The 26654-nt window shown below is 42.3% G+C and overlaps 3 long non-coding RNA genes across 6 annotated transcripts in view; 1 reads left to right on the forward strand and 2 right to left on the reverse strand.

The window, feature by feature from the left end:
* LOC132542934 (uncharacterized) lies at positions 1-12919 on the reverse strand. Of its 2 annotated transcripts, none has more exons than XR_009553903.1 (3): positions 12640-12919; positions 10691-10861; positions 1-1320 (listed from the first exon to the last, which is right to left on the reverse strand). It is a non-coding gene; the product is annotated as an uncharacterized LOC132542934 (long non-coding RNA). The 2 variants fall into 2 exon arrangements; XR_009553902.1 differs by lacking the exon at positions 1-1320 and adding an exon at positions 9811-10032 and having other exon boundaries at positions 12640-12918.
* Positions 6314-22951, forward strand: LOC132542937 (uncharacterized). 2 transcript variants are annotated; one of them, XR_009553907.1, is made up of 3 exons: positions 6314-6643; positions 15778-15848; positions 22829-22951. It is a non-coding gene; the product is annotated as an uncharacterized LOC132542937 (long non-coding RNA). The 2 variants fall into 2 exon arrangements; XR_009553908.1 differs by lacking the exon at positions 22829-22951 and adding an exon at positions 16833-17216.
* The window catches only part of LOC132542935 (uncharacterized), a 6751-nt gene continuing 2619 nt past the window's right edge, over positions 22523-26654 (reverse strand). Inside the window, exons 2-3 of one of the 2 annotated variants that reach the window (XR_009553905.1) lie at positions 24537-24606; positions 22523-23010 (exon numbers count right to left, since the gene is read on the reverse strand). This is a non-coding gene — a long non-coding RNA (uncharacterized LOC132542935). Of the gene's footprint in view, positions 23011-24531; positions 24607-26654 lie in introns of both variants that reach the window. The other variant, XR_009553904.1, reaches the window with a different exon arrangement.

Raw genomic sequence — 26654 nt, forward strand, 5'->3', positions numbered from 1 at the left:
TGAGCTTTTTTTTTCTTTTTATTTCCTGTATTTGGGAATTAATATTTTACATTTGACAGTGAATACAATAGTTTGTACATGCATAACATTTCTCAGTTTTCCATATAAGAATACAACCCCCTCTAGGTCCTCTGTCATCCTTTTCTAGGACCTGTACTCTCCCCACCACCCACCCCAGAGTCTTTTACTTTGGTTCAATACACCAATTCCAGTTGAGGTTCTACTTGTGTTTTCTCTTCTGCTCTTGTTTTTCAACTTCTGCCTGTGAGTGAGATCATCCCATATTCATCCTTCTGTTTCTGACTTATTTCACTTAACATGATTTGTTCAAGCTCCATCCAAGATAGGCTGACAATAGTGAAATCACTATTTAAATTTTTTATAATCTTTATTTATTAGATAGAGACAGCCAGAAATCAAGAGGGTAGGGGAGGTAGAGAGGGAGAGAGAAAGAGAGACACCTGTAGACCTGATTCACCACTTGTGAAGCTTTACCCCTGCAGGTGGGGACTGGGTGCTCAAACCTGAGTCCTTGAGCACTGTAACATGTGCAGTCAACCAGGTGCACCACCACACAGCCCCTAAATCACTATTTTTAATAGCTGAGTAGTATTCCATTGTGTATACATACCACAACTTGCTTAGCCACTAATCTGTTGTTGGATACCTGGGTTGCTTCCCAGTTTTGGCTATTACAAATTGTGCTGCTATGAACATAAGTATACACAAATCTTTTTGGATGGGTGTGTTGGGTTCCTGAGGATATATCCCCAGGAGAGGAATTGCAGGATCATAGGGGAGGTCCATTTCTTCTGAGAGTTCTCCAGACTGTTCTCCACAGAGGGTGGACTAATTGACATTCCCACCAGCAGTGCAGGAGGGTTCTTTTGACCCCACAACCTCTCCAGCATTTGTTGCTTCTACCTTTTCTGATGTCTGACATTCTCCCAGGAGTGAAGTGGTATCTCATTGTTGTCTTTATGTGCATTTCTCTGACAATCAAAACTTGGAACATTTTTTCATGTGTTTCTCGGCCTTTTGGATCTCTTCTGTGGTTAATATTCTGTCCATGTCCTTTCCTCATTTTTGGATGGGGTCATTTGTTTTCTTGTAGTTGACTTTGGCAAGCTTTTTATATATTTTGCTTATTAAACTCTTGTCTGGTGAATGGCATATAAAGATCTCCCATTCTGTGAGGGGTCTCAGATGAGCTTTGAGATTAGCTTAATGCCACACTGAGAGTGATCAGAGAGGCTACACGCACAGGAGAATCCTGGAGATGGTGTGCATGTTGAAATCAGGGTAATGTGGGTGGGGTTCCTAGAAGTCCAAATCCAGAAACAGATAAGTTCCTGCAGAGCTTTGAGCTAATTCCCAGAAGCATTATCATCCACTAGACCAGGGCCCTGTGCTCTGGGTTTTATTAACATCTCATTTCATTTCACTGTGGAAACTAACTGCACCCCCACAGACACTGGCTGGATATTTGCTGACTAGTTGCTTAAATGGGAGAACAAAAGATAGAAGAAATGATCACAAATGCTGAGCCCTATTTATATATTAAGTCACTGGGCTATGCAGTTTTATTATGTTTCTTTTTTTACCCTCTCAATGTCATGCTGAAGTGTCACATATCCCCAGTTTTGTGGTGAGAAATTGAAGCTTAAACATGCTGGGGATGTATCCCAGACACTTTCTGATCATATTTTTCATGAAATACCCTTCAGTCTTGTTGATCCCCTGGCAGGATCAGAGAGCATGAATCCAGTGTTCTTTGAAAAGAGGTGTACATTAGCCACAAACTTGAGGGCTCCTTCAAGCTATCTGCTGAAGTATTCCCTTAAGAAACACAGAAGAAGGTATGAAGTGACCTGCCAATGTCCATGTCCAGTGCAGAAGCAATTACAGAAGCCGGACTTTCTATCTTCTGTACCCCATAAAGAATGTCCACATTCCCAGAGGAATATAGAATAGGGAAACTTCCAATGAAGGGGATGGGACATGGAACTCTGGTGGTGGGAATTGTATGGAATTGTACCCCTGTTATCCTACAATCTTATTAATCATTATTAAATCACTAATAAAAAAAAGAAACCCAGAAGAATGCAACCGAGAACTTAGAGAGGTCAGGACAAGTAGAAGAAAGGGCAATGGACAGGGAATCAGAACACAGGGAATCATGGGTAGGTTTCGTGGCAGCAATAATAGAGATAATGTGAACTTTGCTTGTGTCATTAGGATCAAGATATAAACTAAGTAATATGAAATTGCAGTTCCTCCATGGTCAGACTGCAGCTGGAATGTGAGGTTAAAATCTGGATCCATATTTTTTGGTGACTACCTTGAAACCAGAACTTGCACACAGAACTAGCACACTGGGAACAGTGTTGCCAACCTTGTAAAACCTGAAGAACCTGTGTATCTTTTTCCCAAGGAAGAGAAGAGGTGTGCAAGTTGGGAAAGTGAGCCCATTGGAACTCTGTTACTGATCGCCAAGCTTGGACTAGATGCTTTCGTTCCGCGGGTTTCTTTCTGCACAAGGCAGTTGATGTCTTCTCTCTTAACCCACTGAAAATATAGATCTGGTTCAAGTGAAGAATAGGAAACTAGATGTAGACTCAAATTGAATAGTATCTTTATCCCCATCTTAAAGGAAATGTTTTTGAAGAAAACAAACACCCCCTCCCACCCTCTCTCCTCTATAGGACTGTCACCCAATTTTCCTGAGTCTCTGTCTCCTTGACTAAAAGATATAGGTGGTGGTACACGAGAATCTACCAGCAGGCCAAGAGTCCCTGCAGGAGCAGTGCAGTACAGTGCTTATATACTTGACCCTGGCACTAAGACTGTTTGGGAATGAGCCTTCCATGTAGTGAGATCTTGAAAAATTATTTTAAATTCTCAGCACCTAGTTCTCTCATTTGCAAAATGGGGTAAGCTCTGTAAAGTGCACAAAACTGTACTTGTCGATGGAGGTTAACATCATCATCAGGAATTCACTCTTTGTATATGAAAGTATCTGTCAGGCCTGGGAGTTGCACAGCTTTAACCTCACAGTCCAGCTGCAGCCTGACCACAGGAAGTTCAATTTCATATCACTTAGTTTATACCATGATCCTAATTATACAAGCCTGAGACCACAGAGCTTCCAGCATCAGTTCCCTGGCAATACCATAAGTGAGAGTGGAGCAATGCTTTGACCTGCCTCTCTGATAAAAATAAATCAATTGGGGACCAGGTGGTGGCGCACCTGGTTGAGTGCACATGTTACAGTGCTCAAGGACCCGGGTTTGAGCCCCTGGTCCCCACCTGCAGAGGGAAAGCTTTGAAAATGGTGAGGCAGGGCTGTAGGTGTCTCTCTGTCTCTTTCCCTCTCTATATGCCCCTACCCTCTTGATTTCTGGCTGTCTCTCTCCAATAAATAAAGATAATAAAAAATAAAAATAACTAAATCTTTAAAAATAGATAAATATGCTTTCATTTAAAAAGTAGTTCTGTGCATTAGGAAAGACCTCACCAGATTATTGGAGCTGGAGGGTTGATATCTCAGGCTTGGCATCTCTGGATACAGTCCGAAGTGAAACATGGCTTGATGTCACTGGTTGAACTGATTTATTTGAGGCCAGCAGAGGAAGTATCACAGGGTAGGGGATCAAGAGGAGAAGCATCAAGAAATACAAGCAAAGTCCCAGATGTTCCAGGACTTGAAGAAATACAAATTTTCAAGAGAATTTCCTTGCTCTCTTAGAAAAAGGCAATAGATAATTATTATTATAACCAAGTTAAAGTATTTATGAGATCACTTACTTTGAAAATCCCATGTCCTTATCATGATTCATATCATTTAATGTTACTTAAAATAACTATATCTTAGATATTGACAGGACCAGTTGATTCTGGTCTACCTGGCCTTAGATCATAGATGATTTAGTATTTGAAAAAAAATGTTATTTAAGAAACACTTTAACAATTTAGGCCCATTGTCAGAATTCAGTCAGTTTACAAATTTGAAATAGTAATTGCTTAGTCGAAAGAAATATATACTCAGAATTGAAGTCTATGCATTTAAAGAATTTGAGATATTCAATCTGTTTGCCCCTGACATATTTAGTCAATAGTGATTTATAAGATTATGAGTTAATAGAAGTATAGTTTTAAAACTGGCTATCGGGGCAGGGATAGAGAGCATGATGGTTATGCAAACAGACTCCCATGCCTGAGCCTCCAAAGTACCAGGTTCAATCCCCTGCACCACCATAAACCAGAGCTGAGCAGTGCTCTGGTGAAAAAAAAAAGTGGCTATCGGAAATTGGGCAGTAGCACAGTGGGTTAAGTGCACGTGGCATGAAGCACAAGAACCGGCATAAGGATCCCAGTTCGAGCCTCCGGCTCCCCACCTGCAGGGGAGTCACTTCACAGGCAGTGAAGCAGGTCTGCAGGTGTCTATCTTTCTCTCCCCCTCTATGTCTTCCCCCCCCCTCTCCATTACTCTGTGTCCTATCCAACAATGACGACATCAATAACAACAACAATAATAACTGCAACAAGAATAAAAAACAAGGGAAATAAAAAGGGAAAATAAATAAATTTTTAAAAATTTAAAAAGTAACTATTATATAATTTAGAATACATGCAATAAAGGTTCAATGACTGCTTCTCCTTTCCTTCTTCTCCAAAGAATGCTTTCTGCGTGTCATTGGGATACAAGGTTTTTCTAATCTCCAGACATCTGAAGAATGTTTCCAGATAGTGACACCTCTATTTACACAGATTCAAAGGTAACTATCTGCCTCCACCTAAATATTCTTTTAAGTGAGGAGGCCAAGCAAGGAGAAAGTTGATCCTCTATTTTTAGAAGTTTCCTATTCTGAGTATACTTTACAGATAATAAAGTGCTTCTACTGCTATGACTTGATCGCCTTACCAGTATTGACTTGGCAGGTAGAGAGTGCATACATGTGGAAACTGAGGTTCAGAGTGTTGGGGCCCACAGCGGAGTGGGTGAGATGGGACTCACATCCAAGGCTTTTGGACTCTAATGGCAGACATTGCCTAGTCCCTGGCCTCTGGCCCTACAGATCACCCTACCCTGGGATTCTACTCAAGGACATGTGAGAAGAGGATCCATCCAGGCTCCAAAGCTTGAAGCCAAATCCTTGCAGTGTTAGAAAGAACCAGGGAAAGGAGAAAGGAGCCTGGAAGCTTGGTGTTTTAACCAAAATCTAAGTCCTTCATGTTGGGGATCCTTCTGGGGTCAGAGCCCTCTGTTTCCAGGTGGCGGAAGACAATGAGATCCAGAAAAAAGCAAGTCAAACCAAGAAGCCAGTGCACCTCCCAGCATTGTCTGACAGATTTCCCCGTGATAATCCTATACCTGTGCTGTCTAATACAGTAGCTACTAGCAACATGTGGCTCTTAAGCACTCTCCATGTGACTCATGTGACTGAGCTATCATTATCCTTGTTTTATGGCTCTGTCAAGGAGTGCAGCAGTTGCACAGCAGGCAAGTAGGGCCTCTATGACATGAACTCATCTTGTCTGGCCCCAATGCCAAGTCCCTCACCATCACACTAACCCCCTTGTCCCACTCCCCCTAGGGGATCTACGCACCCTCCTGTACCTAGACAGGTGATTGGGTCATGTGTGCCTGTGCAGAGAGGCCTCTTTTCCTGCCCGGCTCCACCTGGACCCAGCTCTAAAAGCCACCTGTGTTGTTCTACTGATAACAGTGTTTGCCCTTCCAAAGCCAGGACCATAAAAGGCAGCTTTCAAAGTCACTGTGTCTGAAATGTCAACATGAAGCAGAAGCCAGTTGTGGTTTCCGAGTTGGAATGTCACCTCTGGGTTGCCTCAAAGACTGCCGGAAAGATATTCAGAGTCCAGGAGCCTGGGGTCTAGACGTGTTTTTACCACAAATGTGCTGAGCTACCTTGGGCCCTATGTGTGCACAGATGTGTCTGTTGTCTTTCTCTAATCCTTATTTTTGTCATCAGTGTAAGGAGAGGGTTAGACTGAAAGATCCCAAAGAGCTCTTCTGTCCCTAAAATGTCGAGTGTCCTCCACTCCAGATGCCAGGGAGCAACACTCAAATATATTAACTGTGAAAGGTTTTATGTTGTAATCCTCAAAACAAAACATCTCCCCTGCCTAGATCTGGAGGTATTTTTTTTTTCTTTCAAAATCTCTAACAATGTTACCATTGAAGCAGCCAAGCTCCTCATTAATATCTTGTAAAAAGTGATAATTTTTGGTTTTCTGGATGCATGAAAAAAGCCCACTCTGATACTGGACCCCAGCCCCAGAATAGAAAGCCACAGTCAGACCATGAGGACTCTACAGACCTCAGGTGCTTGCCTGCACTTGAGAACACATAGTGATTTTCTGAACTTTTAAAATGTTTTCTCCTCCCCTCCTTTTCTAGGGTTTTTGCCCTTGCTTGTAACCTAAACCACAAATAAAGCTTTAAGCCTCTGGCTGTGAGGAGTGGGGCAGCCACTGCCAAGAACAGCATGGTTCACGTGGGCCCTTTTTCTGCTGCTTTGGAAAAAAGCTCTGGAGCAGACAGCAGAAAGTGTGTTTTTCTCTTTGTCTTCCAATGGAATAGCAGAAAGAAAAAAATGCCTTTTACCATAGTTGGGGAAGGGTAAGTTGCTGTTGACTTGTGGTGGCAGAGAGAGATAGGCTGCTTTAAGTGAATCAGAAGCTTGGCATTGTGGTTCTGAAGGGTTCACATGTCCCTCCCCGGTGGATGAACCTCTCATTACTGGCTTCCGTTTTAGTCCTTCAGCCCAGAGCCTTGCACATGTAGCTGCTCTTGTCTGTGGTTGAGTGAATGCACTTTTACATTCTTTCTCACTCTCAACACTGGAAGGAACATTCATAGACTCATTTTTGTAGCTGAGGAAACAAAGACTATGAGAGGTCAGCCAGCCAACTCATTAAGACTCTCTCTCTCTCTCTCTCTCTGACAGGGTTGGTGTATGAACCCAGGAAGGACTCTGTCTGTATTCTAAATTCATATGTTCTTGTTCTTTCTATATTGGCCTGTCAGTCATAAGGACCAAAGATACACTGTACTCTCAGCTCCCAGATGAAGCTGGGGCATGATGGATAAGTCTTGTGGAACTAGACTTCTCTTCGCCAAGCATTCTCTTCCATGACTTTCAAAATTCTCCTGGGGGTTGGGGTTGGGGGGGGGTAATACTTCACAGAAACTCTCTTCCTAGCTGCCTTCTGGACATCACTGCTTACGTTTCTGCTCAGTTCTATGGACAGTCTATAACCCATAGCTGGTGATTACAGATCATTGTTTAAATAAGTCAGTGACTGATCACAGATACTATCTAACCCTGAATTTCCTTATCCACCATTAAGCCCCTGTTGCCAACCACAGCTTGGTAAAGAATTGCTCAGTGAATGAATAAGTGCATGTTCTCTCTATCCACCTCCATGTAGTTTATTTTCTAGATCATTTACTTCTGGGAATGATACCATTATCTTGCTCCAATTTCTGAAGCCCACACCCTAGGATTTTCCTTGAACACTAGGGAAAATTACATGGATCATGAAATTGTTGACCACATTCTTTTTGTTTTTAAGAAAGAGAAATAAGGACAGATGAATATATATATACATATATATATCCACTTTGCTTCATGTGAGAACTTTTCGCTTTTGTTAAAAACTTCATTGGCTACAAAGAATCATACTTCCCCCCCCTCCAGGGTTTTCACTGAGGCTTAGTGCCTACACTACCACTTCTCCTGGAGACCATATTTTCTTCCATTGTTGTTGTTGCTATTGTTAGATAGGACAGAGGAAAAGAGAGGAAGGGAAAATAAAGAGGGGGAGAGAAAGATAGAAATTTGTAGACCGGCTTCACCACTTGTGAAGCAACCCCCCTGCAGGTGGGGAGCTGGGGGAGTTAGGTGGGGAGGGGCTCAAACCAGGATCCTTCTGCGGGGTTCTTGTGCTTTATACTGTGTGCGCTTAACTGGGTGCGCTACCTCCCCCTCCACCAAGAACCATATTCTAACTTAAACTTGCTAAAGCAAATAAAAAAGGAAATTGCAGAATCAAAGGTGAAGACAATTTTCCAAGTTCAAGGGTTGGTTGGAAGACGGGACTGTGATTTGGGGAGCTCTCTTTTTTCTCCCATCTCTCCTTTCTTTTTTTTTAAATTTTTTTTATATTTATTTATTTATTCCCTTTTGTTGCCATTGTTGTTTTTATTGTTGTAGTTATTATTATTGTTGTCATCGTTGTTGGAAAGGACAGAGAGAAATGGAGAAAGGAGGGGAAGACAGAGAGGGGGAGAGAAAGACAGACACCTGTAGATCTGCTTCACCGCCTGTGAATCGACTCCCCTGCAGGTGGGGAGCCAGGGCTCGAACCGGGATCCTTAACACTGGTCCTTGTGCTTTGTACCACCTGTGCTTAACCCGCTGTGCTACAGTCCATCTCTCCTTTCTGAATTTGTCTCTGTACTGGTTTTTATTTTCCTCATCAGTTTCCTTTATGCCACAGGAATATGGTTGCCCATAGAGTTCCATCTGTACGTTAGGACCAGAGTGGGAAAAATTCTTTTCCAAGTGTCCAAATGCAATGATTACTGAGGAGTCTAGTTTGCCAAATGTGGTATGGGAGACCACTTCTGGGCCAATCATTGAGTTTGGCTGCTCACAGATCGCCTCTGTTTAGTTAGACGAGGGCCCCTCATCCTTTGGCAGAGTGGTTGCTGCTGGAGTTTCCTTGGTGCAATACAGCATGGGCTTAATTTCAGCCTCCTTGTATCCTCCCTGCTGGACAATCTTGTTCGGGCACAACCTGTGTAATTGTGCATAGTTGGCCTAGCTGTCAGTGGAGGTGGGCTTAGGAACCTTCTCTCATTAGCCTTGTTTGACCATGTGCCCACACCTGACCGATCACTGCTACCAGGAAGCCAGAGCCATCTAAGTGATTTTCCTTCCCATTATGAAACACAGTAAGAGCAGAGCTAGAGTTAGAGAAGAAGAATGTCTCCAACACAGAAAGGAGGCCCATTCCTGGTTCTCCTGGATGATCAAATAAAATCATCACGATAACCCCTGTGACTATTGTCCCAGATTTCCCCCTTCAAAACCAGCTATGCCCAAGACCTTGATTTGCACTCTCAAAGAGAGAAGCTTGTAGTGGAGTCTGGTTATCTCAGAGCTCCTAAAGTGAAAATTTTTGTCTCTGGAACATTCCAGTCTAACTGAGAAACTACACTGGTACAGATTTACATAGAAAGCTATGATGAGTCTATGAGGGGCACACTCAGTCTGGCTTCTCATTCTTCTGGAAACCCTTTAAGCTATCAGACCTCACAGGGTTAAACTTTTCCACCCCAAATATCAAGGAACTCAGAATGGCATTTTCTTTGTTTGTTTGCTTTTATAAATCTAGACTGTTGATTGAACAGCAATAGTTTAAAGATAAAACATCTTTTTTTAAATATTTATTTATTTTCCCTTTTGTTGCCCTTGTTTTTCATTGTTGTTACTGATGTTGTCGTTGTTGGATAGGACAGAGAGAAATGGAGAGAGGAGGGGAAGACAGAGAGGGAGAGAGAAAAACAGACACCTGTAGACCTGCTTCACCGCCTGTGAATCGACTCCCCTGCAGGTGGGGAGCCAGGGGCTTGAAGCAGCATCCTTGTGCAGGTCCTTGCACTTTGCACCACGTGCGCTTAACCCACTGACTCCCATAAAACATCTTAATGAACGCCCAGTCCAGTCTTCATCTCAGTCATTTTCCCACTGAAACATGCTTTGTGTCCTAGGATCAACCTTTATTTAAATTTTTTAAATGATTTTTATTAGTGATTTAATAATGATTAACAAGATTGTAAGAACAGGGGTACAACTCCACATAGTTCCCAACATCAGAGTTCTGTGTTCCATCCCCTCTACTGGAAAATTCCCTATTCCTTATCCCTCTCTGAGAGTATGAACCAAAATTCTTTATGGGATGAAGAAGGTGGAAGGTCTGGTTTCTGTAATTGCTTCTCTGCTGAATGTGGACATTAGAAAGTAGAGAATCAGCATTTTTGACCCGGGCTTTCAGGAATTCCTTTCATGCTCAACCCAAACATCTTCCCATCACTTGCTCACATCCATTCAACTATGTGGTTGCCTCCATGTGTGACCTGGGTTTTAAACTTTCCAGTGTGACTCTCTCATCTGTAGGAAACTAGTTTAACTGAGTGGTCTTTACTGCTTAATTGCTTCCAGTCATCTACTCATGAAATATCTCCTCAATGCCTATCATATGCTAGATACCTTTTCAGTTGCTAGAGATACAAACAGAAGTGAGACAGAGGTCACTGCCTCCATAAAGTGTAAAGTCTGTTGAGGGAGGACAGGCAATATTTGATTAGAAATCAGTACTATGATAGATGATGTAAATGTGTGGAAAACAAAGCAAGGAAGAGAAACTATGGGGGTATTTATGGAACTACAACTTCAAATACAGTGCTTTTAAGGATTTTGCTGAGAAGGTAACATCAGAGCAAAGATAGAAAAGAGGAAAGCACTGATCTGGAGATACATTTAGGAGGGGGTCTCAAAAGGAAGAAAGAAAAGAAATTCTGCATAGATAATATTTACTTGCCTCTTCCTCCCTCTTTTACACCGTCATTTTACTCCCCACTCATTTTATTATTTCCTACCTTCCTTCCTTCATTTCTTGCTTCTTTCTCTTCTCCCTTCCTTCCATCCTTGGTCCTCCTCTTCATTTATTTCTTCACTGTATGCAATATGTATTTAGGGAATGCTAAGTACATGCCCTTTATTAAGCCTTACAGCTAAGAAGAATCCCTCAGTTTCAACTTGTTGTAACTCTGTTGACAAAGGGACAAGATAAAACAACAGTTCCATGGAGAACACTACAGGTTTCTACCAGAAAAAGAGCAAGTATTTCATAACAAAAAGCCTGCAGGCAGTCTGAGAAAGCTCTCTTCAGAATAACAGTTTTAAAAGCATAAAGTGAAATGCATATGATTACAAAGGAAGTTGATGAAATTTTTTTAAAGAATTAGCAGTAAAGTCATGACATATTTTTTATGCAAAAATGTGGCCTGGCTTTTCTGAAATACATATATTCATACTAGTAATAACTTATGTCTTTGTTGACATATTAAATAATGACCTAAATCTGCAAGTATACTAACTATGCAAATTTCAAAATGTCTTGGAATGTATTTTTGAATTATCTATGATTATTGTCAGTATAATCTGTGAGCATCGTTTGTGAAATAATCTGCGGTAACTAAAGTGATATGAAAATGCTTATAGCTTCTACTAGTGATAAATCACATGTACCGTTGATAACACTGTGGTCTGAGTGCACATTTATTATTGAAGGAAATCTTCAATTTTAGGTCAAGCATAATGAACACAATTGCAAAATATGAGTTCACAGAATCAGGACTCTAGGTTAAGAATGTCTATGTAGGGCTGGGTGGTGGTGCGCCTGGATGAGCGCACATACCACAGTGCACAAGGATCCGGGTTCAAGCCCCTGATCCCCACCTGCAGGGGAAAAGCTTTGCAAGTGGTGAAGCAGGTCTGTAGATGTCTCTCTCCCTCTCTATCTCCCCTTCTCTCAATTTCTAGCTGTCTCTATCCAATAAATAAAGATAATTTTAAGAAAATTTTAAAAAGTATCTTTAAAAAAAAAGAATGTCTATGTAAGGTGAACCCCGAGGGTTCCAAGGAGATCTTTCTAGAGAAAGGCAAGATTAGAGCTATCCATGGAAATTGGGGTGGCGGGAATCCCCAAGTGTAGGAAAGAATTTCAATGCCCATGTTCAGCGGGGAAGCAATTACAGAAGCTGGACCTCCCACCTTCTGCACCCCATAATGATCCTGGGTCCATCCTCCAAGAGGGATAAAGAATAGGGGAGCTATCATGGGAGGGGATGGGATACGGAGTTCTGGTGGTGGGAATTATTTGGAATTGTACCCCTCTTATCCTATGGTCTTGTCAGTACTTCCATTTTATAAATAAAAAAAAGAAAGAATTTCGGAGAGCGTAGTGGTGCAAAATAGTTTGTGAGGGAAACTGAAGCGTAGCATGACAAGTGACAAGGACTCAGGGCTTGTATGTTTGGGGTGCAAAATGAATTAGGAGAGAGATGAATGAGGGGGGTCCGATCGTGGAGAGTACTGGATTCTAAGTCAAAGAACTGATCCAGAAGTAGGGAGGGAAACTTTGATGGAATTACAGAAGAGGGACATGTCACAATCTTATTTGCCTGTGAGAATGAGATGGTGGTAGGGCTGGAGGGGCAGGTGGGATCTGGAAACAAGGAAGCCAGTTAGGATGCTTTTCTGGTAGTCCAGCCCAGATACAGCTCTGTTCAGGCAGTGCCAGTGAGCTAGAGAAGATGAGTGCTCCAGATATGAAAGACTTAGGACTTGCAACCTGGCTGGTGCATGGAGGTTAGGTTGTGCAGGAGAGGAGCAATCAGAGCAAAAGTGTAATGAAGGGAGGCAACTGTAAGCAGGAGCAGAGTCACTGTGAACTTTGCCACAAGTCTGTGCCTGTGCGGAAGCTCCATACTTTTCCTGGGGTTCCTCTCTCCTAGGCAGGCCCCTCTTTCCTCACTTAGCTCACCTCCTCAGTCTCGCTTCTTCATCTTGCTGGAAGGACTTGATAGTGGTGGCAGTTTGTATCGAATCAGCAGCCTGAACCTAAGAAGTCCTCATTCACCTCTGTCTAAACGCCTGAAATTCTGCCGCCAGCAGAGGCCATGCACACAACCTTCTGAGCCCTTGATATCAGTCACAGTCTCATTCCTCCTGGGAACCAAAGTGGGCCCTCAGCCTGGCAGCTGGGCAAGGCCTAGAGAACTGACTGTCCATCAGCAAGTCAACAACAGTCACACTGGAAGTCAACAAGGGAAATGGAAAGGGAGAGACTGCTCTGCTCTAGTGCACGCCCTGGGACCCCTGCCAGTGTGAATGCAGCTTTCCGGGTGAGGATTTCCCCTGGTGGAATGGGAATAGCAGCTAGGGCAAGGAAGGGAGATATGGAGAACTGCCTGTGCTTTCCAAAGGGCTACCTTCTATAATGTCTTATGTATTTAAGCTTCATAACAACTTTCATGGTGTGTGTGTGGTGGGGGGAGAGAACATATGTAAAGAAGAGGATTAAGAATGAGCACTCTCCTGGAACCCCTTGGGTTTGTAAATTCAGGGATGATTTAGTAGGGAGGATTAGGAACCTAGAAGTTTCATTAGGGAAGGATGAACTTTCACTGTTTCCTGCTCAGTCTCTTCATTGCAGTCTGAATGAATGAATGGGAGGGCACTATGGCTTCTATTGGTGACTGCTGGCATGACTCACCCCATGGTATTATGGGGTGACCGCCTCTTCTGCTATTCTCTTACCTGAACCCTATACACAAGCCACATTAGCTGAAGTGGGGAAGGGGGGGGGAGGTCAGTAGAAAAAGATGGTACTTCTTTCCGTAATGACATTCTATGGGAGTGGCTCTTTCTCACTGAGGTTTAAAATCCCACGATAAAGATGTACGACAAACAGCACTGGGAAAAAAGTGTGGATGCAGGACGTTGAGATAGTAGACAGGGAGATCAAAGCTGATGCTTTTCTACATAATAGTTTTTAGCTGTCAGAGAATTAAGAGTGGTTTACAAATTTATACAGCTTTCATATCCACGTACATATGTGTATATTTCACCACACCACACCACCACCAAAGTAATGTCTGCCCATTCTCTCACCTGATAATTACCACAAGTTTTATAAAGTAATAAAGATATGTCAGTTACTATTTATTTTGCAAGTTTATTTGATTCAGTTGCCTATATTACACACATGAACAGAACAACCCAGTGGTTGACTGCCTTTCTCTTCCTCCTCCCTCTCTTTCTTTCTTTCTTCCTTCCTTCCTTCCTTCCTTCCTTCCTTCCTTCCTTTCTTTCTTTCTTTCTTCCTTTCTTTCTTTCTTTCTTTCTTTCTTGCTTTCTTTCTTGCTTTCTCTCCTTCCTATATTCCTTTCTCTTTGTTTTTCTTTCTTCCTCCCTTTCTCTCTTTTTTTCTTTCCTAGGATTTATTTGTTAATGAGATAGAGGGAGAGCATCAATCTGACACATGAGATACCAGGGATCAAACTTGGGAGCTTATGGTTGAAAGTCCAAGGCCAGGAGTCGGGTGGTAGCACAGCGGTTAAGCGCACGTGGTGCAAAGCGCAAGGACCAGAGTAAGGATCCCTGTTCGAGCCCCCGGCTCCCCACCTGCAGGGGAGTTGCTTCACAGGCAGTGAAGCAGGTCTGCAGGTGTCTGTCTTTCTCTCCCCCTCTGTCTTCCCCTCCTCTCTCCATTTCTCTCTGTCCTATCCAACAATGGCATCAACAACAATAAAAAACAAGGGCAACAAAAGGGAAAATAAATAAATATTAAAAAAATTAAAAAAAAGAAAATCCAAGGCTTTATCCCTGTGCCACTTTCTGGGCTGTGCTTAACAGGGACACCTTTTGAATATGCAACTCTCCCAACCAATTATGAGTGCTGCTTACCACTCTAACTACTGGTATTCGCAGCTGGCCAAGTCTTTGCTTCTTTAGTCTTGTGCCTGGCATATCAGAGGCCAGTTGGACTTCACTGTAGAAGGCCTGAGAGGAGGGGAGTCATGAGAAATCAAAATCCTGTCCCTTCTGTGGGGACTTCCCCCCAAAAGAATAGAACAGGCTGTCACTGGAGTGAAAAAGCACAGCTGTGAAGGAGAGGAAGTGGAGGAGGAGGAGGAAGGAAATGGGCTGGAGGGGAAGTGGGAAACTAGAAGGGGGGATCTGGAGGAGTAGAGGAAGTGTAATGAGAATCAGCAGACTCTGGTAAAAGTCCCTGACTCTGAAGGAGCAGCCGCTGGAGGAGAAGCTGAGGCTTCTCACAAGTCAGAGTAGGGAGGGTGATTCTTCTGAGGAGCTCAGAGGCCTGGTTCTCTCTATTCACATCCACAGATGCTTGGGTGGGATTTGGACTGTCTGGGTCCAACTTCCCACCAGCCCTTTCAGCTGAATGACAGGACACTGGGAAAATGGTCTCACCTGGCTCAGTGCATCCACTCTGGATCTGGGTTAAATGTCTCAAGAGTGAGCAGGGTGGGGTACAGATGTGAAGCTTGCCAGGGAAGCCACGGGGCTGTGAGTCAGAGGAGGAGCTTCCGATACCTCTGTAAGATTCCTGAGCCATAGGAAGAATGTCATGGGGCTGGGAAAGAAGGCTAAATATGTAGGAAAATAAAAATAGAACAGAACACACACACATACACACACACACACACACACAAATACACACACATACACACACATACACACACATAGACACACACATACACACATACACACACATACACATACACACACATACACACATACACACACATACACACACACACACATAGACACACACATACACACATACACACACAGACACACACACAGACACACACACACATACACACACATACACACGCACACACACACACACACACACACACACACACTAGGAAGCTGGGTGATGGCTTGCCCAATAGAGTCCAAACTTGACCATGTGTGAGGACCCAAGTTCAAGCCCCTTAGCCATCACAAAGGATCACCAAACAAAGGCAAAGCTGCCTAAGGGGTGATGTAGTGCTTTGGTGTCTCCTCCTCCTTCTTATTTATTCTCTCTCTCTCTCTCTCTCTCTCTCCCCCTCCCCTTTTCTTTGCCTTTCACCTTCTATCTCACAAGAGAGAGTCACACAGAGGAATCTGAAGAGTCTTCCAGGAGTAGTGGAATCATGCAGCTATGAAGCCCCAGTGGTAATTAAAAAAAATCTGTGGTCTGGGAGATGGTGCAGTGGATAAAGCACTGGACTTTCAAGCATGAAGTCCTGAGTTCAATCCCCAGCAGCACATGTACTAGAGTGATGTCTGGTTCTTTCTCTATGTCTCTCCTCCTATCTTTCTCATTAATAAATAAATATTTTTTAAAAATCTTATATTTTTTTGAAAGAGAGGCTAGGCATTTATGTGGTATCAGAAATCTAACTCAAGTCCTCACCCACCTGAGGCATGTGTCACCTCCCTATTCCATATATGGAGAATTTTAACAAGCACATTGGTGTAGGAGAGGTGTTGTATAGACTTAAGTGTAAAAGGATCCTGAGATACAAGAGTAAAGAAATGGGGGCCAGGTGGTGGTGCACCTGGTTGAGTGCTCATGTTGCAATGTACAAGGATCCAGGTTCAAGCCCCTGTCCCCACCTGCAAGGGGACAGCTTTGCCAGTGATGAAGCAGTGTTGCAGGTGTCTCTTTGTCTCTCTGCTACTTCCCTCTTGATTTCTGGTTGTCTCTATCCAATAAATAAATAAATAAATAAAATTAAAAATGGATTTTAAATAGAATAAAGAAATGCATCTCTGACAGGGACTCAGAGGCTGCACAGCCTCCTGTGCTAAATGTGATAAATATAGGGTCCCTGGGTCAGATTGATGTGGAAATAGATGACTGTATTTATATTTTTTTTCAAGTTTGGGAGCTACTCTCTGTCCTAATCTGACTTTCTAGTCCTATTCTCAATTCTGAACACATTTTCCCAGACAATATTTTTAGCCCACCTCCATGTTAACTATCAAGCTCAGGCAAAAATCATTAAAATACTGGGCTCCAAGGAACATCCCTCAAATATATTTCCTTCCTTCTTACCACCCTAAAATCCCTAGTCTTATCTTCTTTATTCCTATTTTCTGGCTCCTATTTATTAAACATTTTGTCTTGAATCATTACTTACTGCCTTTCAACAGATTGCAGGTGCTACTGTGATTCCATCCTGAACTTCATAGACAGACGATCTCACCAATATTCCCCAGAACTTTACCTCTCCAGAGCCCTACCCCACTAGATAAAGATAGAAACAGGATGGGGGGGGCGGGGTATGGACTGAGCTGCTTACACCCATGTCTAGCAGAGAAACAATTACAGGAGCCAGAACTCCCACCTTCCTCACCCCTCAAAATGATTTTGGTAGAAATGCAAATAAAGACAACAATGAGATACCACTTCACTCCTGTGAAAATGTCATACATCAGAAAAGGTAGCAGCAACAAATGCTGGAGAGTTTGTGGGGTCAAAGGAACCCTCCTGCACTGCTGGTGGGAATGTCAATTGGTCCACCCTCTGTGGAGAACAGTCTGGAGATCTCTCAGAAGGCTAGAAATGGACCTGCCGTATGATCCTGCAATTCCTCTCCTGGGGATATATCCTAAGGAACCCAACACACCCATCCAAAAAGATTTGTGTATACCTATGTTCATAGCAGCACAATTTGTAATAGCCAAAACATGGAAGCAACCCAAGTGTCCAACAACAGACGAATGGCTGAGCAAGTTGTGGTATATATACACAATGGAATACTACTCAGCTATTAAAAATGGTGACTTCACCATTTTCAGCCCATCTTGGATGGAGCTTGAAGAAATCATGTTAAGTGAAATAAGCCAGAAACAGAGGATGAATATGGGATGATTTCACTCTCAGGCAGAAGTTGAAAAACAAGATCAGAAGAGAAAACACAAGTAGAACCTGAATTGGAGTTGGTGTATTGCACCAAAGTAAAAGACTTTGGGCTGGGTGTAGGGGGAGAGTATAGGTCCAAAAAGGATGACAGAAGACCTAGTGGGGGGGGGGGTTGTATTGTTATGTGGAAAATTGAGAAATGTTATGCATGTAAAAACTATTGTATTTACTGTTGAATGTAAAACATTAATCCCCCAATAAAGACATTTTTTTAAAAAGTGATTTTGGTCCATATCCCCAGAGGGGGAGGAATATTAAGGGAAGATAACCAGAAGGCTCTAAAACCCAATTCCATCAGGACCCAGAGAAAGAAGAGGAAAAAAAACAGACGGAAGTAGAAATAGGTGTAACTGTGACTTAAAATGGAAGAGAAGGCAGGACCATTTCCTGGTTCTGCAGCTTCAGAAACAGAGGCTGAAGTCTTCCTTGTTGACCTCTCCATCTGCTATACCCATTAACTCTGAAGTTACCAGGCCTTTGCTCTCTCAAGGCCCAGGAGAGGTCATGCCCCTAACTGTTTTAGGGCCAAAAAAACACATTCATCCATTTGCTGGAGCTCCATTCCATTGCTCGGTGCCAAGATCATCTTAACTGATATAGCTTGTTGTTGTTATTGTTTTCCACACCAGGGCACAGTTGGCCCTTCCTGAAAGTTCTCAATGCCCTGGGCTGTTTTGCTCAAGTGTCCCTTAGGTTGACAAGGACATCTTGCCCCCATGCTGATGGAGCCCTGAGAAAGAGGCAGGAAAGGGGCAGCCAGGAGGAAGGAAAAGCTAGTGGAGTGGGCAGTGGGTGGGGCCAGTAGTCCAGAGTTTCCCTGTAGGGAGAGGGCTGGCTTCTTTGTAAACAGTACTGCCAGCTCTAAAAATACCCCTGCTCTAGACTGGGCATGCTGACCATCTCAGGTCTCCTCTGCAGCCCATCCAGGGGCCTCAGGTTTTTTTTCCTGGAAGGTCAAGGGTCTGCAAAGAGAGTTGACTTGTGAAAAGTAGGATTTCCGTCACGAAGAAAGTTTAACACTATTTCCTGCCTCTGCAAAACAGAAGGAGGATGCAAAAATGGGCAAAACCCAGCTTCCGTGGGTCCTCGTTCCCTCTTTAGTAATTATAGGCCTTAGCTGAGGTCAGGGCCCAGATCTGAACCTTCATTTACAGCCCAGGATCAGGGAGACTGAGGGAGGCCTCTGGGTTAGAATTGCCAGCTGTTCCCTTCATTTGTGCTCATGACCTATGACTCAGCTACTTGATGCCTCGGTTTCTACAATTATAAAAAATGGAATAATAACAGTGTTTACTTCACTGGTGTATGGAGAGAATTCAATGAAATGTTATACCCAAGTCTCAGCACAGTACCTCACATGTAGCAAGCACTGAAAAAAGATGCTATTGTGTATATGCGGGAAGGTATCACATTTCCTGAATTTTGAGCTAAGACTTAGTTTAAAAGGACACATTGTAGGTAGACAAAACAAAGCCAAAAAAAATAAAAGGTGTAGGTAAATAGGAAATGTCCTGAGTCATGAAAAAACAAACACAAAACAAAATCAAAACTCAAATCTGTTATTTGACATACAAAGAAACTGAGGCCCAGAAAGGAGTCACTTTAGGTCAGTCACTATAATTAGCAGCTACCTGGAGGCTTGGTGTAAAATCACAGTGTGATTAAGACCACTATATATCCTGGGTGACTCTTAACAAATCTGCCCCCCCCCCCCCCCCCCAGAGGATAAGAAGAAACAGCCTTTCATTTACACAGCACTTCCAAAGTTTGGAGAGTCCTTTACAAAGGGGAGATGGGCCTCAGCAAGTCCCTGAGACTTTAATTCTGTGATGGGGGGGCACGTATCAGGCATTTGGAAAGAAATGGCCAACTGAGGCTGCTCCTTGGGGCTAGTGGCTGAGTCAAGCATCTGTACCCTTGAATTCAAGGCACAGGGAGGAAGACCTTGCTTGGTCGGAAGAAATCTTCTGGTCCTATGTTACTCAGTTCAGTAGACACTAGCCAAATGAGGTTATTAAACCCTTGCAATGTGGTCAGTCTGGATTAAAGAAGTAATGACAGCAGAATGTGAAATATCTCATTTTCACTGATTCTACATTAAAAGAATACTTTTTTTTTTGCCTCCAGGATTATTACTGGGGCTCAGTGCCTACACTACAAATCCACTGCTCCTGGAGGCCATTTTTTCCATTGTTGTTGTTGCTGTTATCATTGTTGGACAGGACAGAGAGAAACTGAGAGAGGAGGGATAGATAGAGAAGGGGATAGAAAGATAGACACCTGCAGACCTCCTTCACTGCTTGTGAAGCAACCCCGCTCCCTGCAGATGTGGAGCCAGGCACCTGAACCAAGATCCTTATGCTGGTCCTTGCACTTTGCACTGTGTATACTTAACCAGGTGCACTACCACCTGGCCCCCAAAAGGATACCTTTATTTTTGTTCAAACTTTTTAATTTTAGGGCCAGAAAGATAGTTTATTTGGATAGTTTTGACATGTACATAACCCCAATTTGAGCTTGGCTCCACTCCCACCACAATGGAAAAAGCTTTGGTACTGTAGTTTCCCTCTCTTCTCTCACTCTCTGTATCTATTTTTAATTTTTTAATATTTTATTTATCTATTAATGAGAGGGATAGGAGGGGAGAGAGAAAGAACCAGACATCACTCGGGTACATGTGCTGCCAGGGATTGAACTCAGGACCTCATGCTTGAGAGTCCAACACTTGATCCACTGCGCCAATATGTATATGTACATATATATGTATGTATGTATATATATATATATATATATATATATGAAAAAATTGGCCAGTGACTACAGAGAAAATTTTAATTAAAACATTTTTATTAATTTTGTGTGATACTACTATGCAAGTTTCAGGGATGAGTCAACCTGAAGTCAACATCTGTACACACTACTTTAGGTCTGCCATTGGAAGCTCACTGTTATTCTGCATTATGCATTCATTGTCTTTGTCCTGGTTTGGCTTCTCCCCTCCCCTTATAGTAACCATCAATTGGTTTTATAATCCAGAAGATATTTTTTGTTTCATTTAGTTCATCTGTGTCTTCGTTTATGTCACATAGTATATATTAGTGAAATCATGGCAAACGCTAGAAGAAGAAGTGAAATCATATGGGGCTTGTTTTACTATGTGAGACTTATTTCACTTAATACTGACTGTTCAGTTCCATCCATGCTGTATGTGAAAGAATTTCAACCTTTTTCTAAAATACTGAGTAGTGTTTCATTGTTTTTTTAATTAAAAAAATCTATTTATTTATTTATTATTGGGTAGAGACAGGGAGAAATTGAGAAGGTTGGAAGAGATAGAAAGGGAAAGAGGGAGTTAGGTGATAGCACAGCGGGTTAAGCACACGTGGAGCAAAGTGCAAGGACTGGCATAAGGATCCCAGTTCGAGCCCCCGGCTCCCCATCTGCAGGGGGGTTGCTTCACAGGCGGTGAAGCAGGCCTGCAGGTGTCTGTCTTTCTCTCCCCCTCTCTGTCTTCCCCTCCTTTCTCCACTTCTCTCTGTTCTATCCAACAACAAGGGCATCAATAATAACTACAACAATAAAACAACAAGGGCAACAAAAGGGAATAAATAAATATTTAATAAAAAAAAAGAAAGAAAGGGAAAGAGATACAGAGATATCTGCAGCCCTGTTTCACCATTCATGAAGCTTTCCCTGTGCAGGTAGAAAGGGGGTTGAACCCAGGTCCTAGTGCACTGTGTGTGTGCTTAACCAGGTGCACCACCACCTGGTTCCTACTTCACTGTGTTTGTAATGCTGCACCTTCTTCACCCATTTGTCAGTCAATAGACATGTAGGTTGTTTCTAGTTTTTGACTATTATATATAATATTGCAATGAATATGGGGGTGCATGTACTTAATCAAATTACTATTTTTGGATGGATTTACATTTTTAAAGAATCTTCATACTCCTTGCCAGAGTGGTTATACCAGTTTATAGGCCCACTATCAGAGCAGAAGGACTACTTTCTCTAAACTCTTGTAAGATTATACTTTAGTTCATAGATTCATCAAGCTAATAGGTCTGTTTTTTTTAAATTTATTTATCTGATAATATGATCTCACTCATGGACAGAAGTTTAGAAATAAGAACAGAAAGGGGAAACAAAGTATTATACCAAATAAAGGACTCAGGGGGGTGGGGAGGCCTTTTAGGTCCTGCTGCATGATGGTGGAGGAGGATCTAGGCTTGGGGTAAGTGTGTTTTGTAGAAAACTGAGATTTATTTATTTATTTATTTTCCTTTTTATTGCCCTTGCTGTTTTTTATTGTTGTAGTTATTATTGTTGATGTTATTGATGTTGTCATTGTTAGATAGGACAGAGAGAAATGGAGAGAGGAGGAGAAGACAGAGAGAAGGGGAGAGAAAGATAGACACCTGCAGACCTGCTTCACCGCCTGTGAAGTGACTCCCCTGCAGGTGGGGAGCCGGGGCCTTGAACCAGAATCCTTATGTTGGTCCTTGCGCTTTGTGTCATGTGCATTTAACCTGCTATGCTACTGACCAGCTCCTGAAAATTGAGAAATTTTACACATGTATCAATAACTGTATACTGAAAACCATTAATCCCACAAAATAATTTATTCTGTTTCCTTTTGCCTTTTTTTCTTGTGGTGCTCAAAATCTAGAATCACACACTGAATTGCAGCATCTTTCTAGAGGGGCAGCGCTGTCTTAATTTCTGAATTTGTGTATCAGTGAGGTACACTTTGCATATATGAAGTTTCTCATCATTGGAGATGGAACTGGAATGCCAGTCATTAGATAAACTCTGGGGCTTCTCAAATTTTAATTTCAACTATGGCTCCTAGACTGTGCCCTTATAAGGAATATTTGTTCGTTAGAATATGAGTAGTCATTATAAGCAACAACAACAATATGGACGATTAATTTAATATGCCAAATAATAGATTGGAACTTTTTTTTTTTTTTACCAGAGCACTGCTCAGCTCTGGCTATTGGTGTTTCAGGACATTGAACCTGGGACTCTGGAACCTCAAGCATGAGAGTCTCTTTGCATAACCATTATGCTATCTACCTCCACTTGGTTGAAAAAAATAGAGTCCCTTTATTCTAAGATTTCTCAGACTCTTCTAGACATTAGAGTACTAAAGTTATTATGACAAGGGCATTATAGGAAGGTTTACCAATATTAAATTTGTCAGAGAATCTTCTTTTCACAGATCATGATCAGGAAATAATTCATTACAAAGTTCATTCTTTGAAAATACGGTCTTCAAATTCTCGGAAAGACAGGCATTCTGATGTTCAATAGCAATGGATTGAAGTTCTGTCTCAAATCTGAGGTGACTGTAGACATATTGCTTCTCCTTATCAGTGGTGAAATGAGAGGAGACATATTCCTCTGTCAGTACAGATTTAAGGGTGCATTCAGAAACAGAAAAAACAGGTACTCAATAAATGGTAACTCAAATTAACTAAAGCCCTAAGGGAAAGTCACTTGACTGGTGTCAAACAAGGAATGTACAATTGTGGAGGTGCTGTCTGTCCTTCTCTGGACCCTTCCCATTCCCCTAGGCTCTCTTTTCTGGACAACAATAAATAACAAATCTAGTTGGGGGATTTATCTTCAAATCTGTTTTAATTTTATAGCTCAAGTCAGTTTTAAATAGGAGACAAATGTTTCCTCTTCTCCTCTTCCACCTTGTCCCTCTGTCTGTTCTGATCAAAGGAAGCAGTTAGGTTTGTTGGGCTCCCACTTGTCCTTCCCTCTGGGTTCCTGTTCCGGAGGTCCATGGAGCCCCCACAGATGGGTTATCCTTATCAACCAGCTCCAGGCCAGAGGAGGAAGCCTTCTGTCACAGACAGTTCCCCATAGGGAGGGCCCTTGTAAATAAACACATCCATGTGAAGGAAGGGGGTAGGGTTAAGGGAAAAGAATCCTTGACATTTTGGTGACTGGACTAGGACTAAAGGCCACCAGGCATAACTCTTATTGGCCATTTCGGCTGAGGAATCACCAATCTGTAAAGCTTCCCTGTGTGACTGGGTAACCTTTAAATAGCCCTGGGAGCTGGGGCATTCCCAGTGTGCTGCTGGCTTGATCCTGGGCCTAATCTCTTGCCCAGGACTGACCTTTCACAGTTTACAGAGCACTTTATCTCCTGGCTCAGAGGACTCCCATAGAACTCTTCTGAGGGGAGGGAGATTTATCATCACCCCAATTTACAAATGAGGCTTGGATTGTGAATGACTCACCGAGGTTACATACACAGCTGGCTGAGATTAAATCTGAGGTTTTTTGTTTGTTTATTTGTTTGTTTTTTAATTTTAGGGATTGGATAGTGGCATACCTGCTAGAGCACACATGTTACCATAAGCAAGAACACGGCTTCAAGTTCCAGGCCCTCACCTGCAGGGATTGGAGGGTGGAAGAAGCTTCACGAGTAGTGAAACAGTACTGCTGGTCTCTCTCTCTCTCACTCTCTATCTCTCCCTCCCTCTCTCCCCTCTCAATTTCTCTCTGCCTCTATATAAAAATGAAAATTTAAAGTATTTTAATTAGTTATTTAGCCATGTTATGCAAAACAATAATATTTCAAGCGGTGAAGCAGGTCTGCGCGTGTCTCTCTCTCTCCCACTCTGTCTCCCCTCCCCTCCCCTCTCAATTTCTCTCTGTCCTGTCCAATAAAATGGAAAAAAAAATGGCTGCCAGGAGCAGTGGATTCATAGTGCCAGCACTGAATCCCAGCAATAACCTTGGAGGCTAATAATAATAATAATAGTAATAATAATAAAATTTAGATGCATTTTTATACCCACACCTAGTGGATGTGAATCACCAGATCCTTCATGAAAGATCTGTGCTCCACCCCCACCTTTGTTCTCCTGATTATTCTGATACCAGAACGTGAGGTCTGCTCACCTTACCTGGTGTCCTCCACTACTTCAGATTTTCCTTGTGTCCAGATGGGATGTTGAACTCTGGGCAGCTCCCTTCCTGTCCAAGGAAACCATACTTCAGGGAAAAGTGCAGATTGAATAGATGAATCTCCACATAATTGTGCCCAGGGAACACACCCAGTCAAAAAAAAAAAAAGCAGAAGAAAATTAAAAAGAAAAAATAAAGAGTTGCTATACTGTATAGCTCTATTTACATAAGGGTCTAGGAAATACAACATAATCCACCGCAACAGAAAGCAGAGTGGTGGGAGAATGGAGGCAGGAGGGAAGGTTGTGAGGGTGCAGGGGGAAGCTGTCGCTCTTTGAGGTGAAGGTATGATATGTTCACTCTCTGCTATCTAGGTGATGGTGATGGTGATGTTTTCACAGGTCTGCACATACTGAATCTTGCAATTCAAATATATGTAATTTATTGTATGGCAATTACACCCCCATAAAACTATTACAGGGGAAGATAAGAGGGGGGAGAGAAAGAATGAATAGTGTTGGCAGGCATATTATTTGAAAACTCTTGTCAGAGTCTGAAGCAGGGTATACAGAATCTCCTGGGCACATAAGGAAGATGAGTGAGGATTTTTCCTCAAATTGGACAGACCAGGACACAGTTCTGGAGTAGGTATGTGGTATCTGACCTAGCTCAAAGCATGGGCAGGTAGGTATTAGGTTAGAGAAGAAAGGTACAAGTCAAATACTCTGTCTTTTCTTACCCTTCTTATCATCCCATGGAGGCCTAAGGTTACAACAAACAGCTGCCACTTTCTCTTTTCTTCAGAAATTAAGACACACACCCTCCCCCCTACACACTTGACTGGAAGCTGGATTTTCTACTAAGATTCCCCCTGCCCCTTTCCCACTGCACAGTCCACCCTGCAGCTCCCACCCAGTGCTCTGCTCTCTCCCATTTCCTCTCTGAACTCAACTGCCAACTGCCACTGACATTCTGGCTCCGAGGGCCTTGGCACTCTCATTTCAGCCTCTTTCAAATCCCTTAAAAAGAAAGAGATGGAAGGAATTCATGCAGGAGAACAATGAATACCCTAGATCCAAAGTGTGAATTTCTCCTTTCTCTTTTCTACACTTAAACTTAGTAAAAGCCATGTAGCCACCTGAGAATTTTAAGTAATGAATTTGTTTACATTGTGATAAAACAGTAAAAAAAAAATACTCAAGTACCATTGTACTGTGCACCAATTAATTGGTTAATTGGCTCCCAAACCAATCCAGATCATTGCCCTTACAGTTTGTAAAACACTAATTTGAGTTAGGATGAAACTATTATTCATGCCTTTATATAAAGGACCATTCTAATGACATATGAAACCTACATATAAAATTGTGGGTTTGCTCTTGCTTTTCAATTTCCTTGGCATGTTTGTGGATTTTTAACGGTCCCCCTTTCAAAAGTTTACTTATGAAATAAACCAGCCAGCCACATTCCCCGCATCTGGTTCAGCACTCAAAGTAAGCTTAGTTCTGGAGTCAACTTTCCAACCTTGGCTTAAGCAACATTAGTCACTAGGAACAAAATGTGGCATTTGAACAGCTGTTTGGGGCATGCAGAGTCCAGGACTTACACGTTTAGAGAAGGTTGAGGAGGGAATCAACATTTCTTCACTGAAAATCAACTCTGTGCCAAGCACCAGTGACTTTGCAAAGGCTATCTCTTTAAATTGTCTTAATAACCTATTTTTACATGATGTATTCCCTCTCTCTCTCTCCTTGTTTAAGATCTGTTTTCTCTGAAATCTTGTCAAAGGTCACGCAGCTTATGAGTGGCAGAGCTGGCACTTGAACCCAAACCATCTGACTCTAGAGGTTATACTCTTAAACACTCCTCTATAGCTTCAACATTACCTTGCTTAATCCTCCCAATCTCTAGACATAGATGTAATTACAATCAGGTTGTTTTCCATATGAAAAATCAAAAGTTCAGAAGAAAAAAAAAGTATTTTTCTCAACATAAATATAATGAAGACTTTAAATTTGAACTCTGTGACTCTGGGCATGTCAGCTTACCCATTCACCATCAATTGATTTATTCATTCAACAGATGGTGCTAAGAACTTTTGCTGCCCTAGAGACTAT

Source organism: Erinaceus europaeus, chromosome 13 (assembly GCF_950295315.1).
Source record: "Erinaceus europaeus chromosome 13, mEriEur2.1, whole genome shotgun sequence".
Taxonomy (NCBI): Eukaryota; Metazoa; Chordata; class Mammalia; order Eulipotyphla; family Erinaceidae; genus Erinaceus; species Erinaceus europaeus.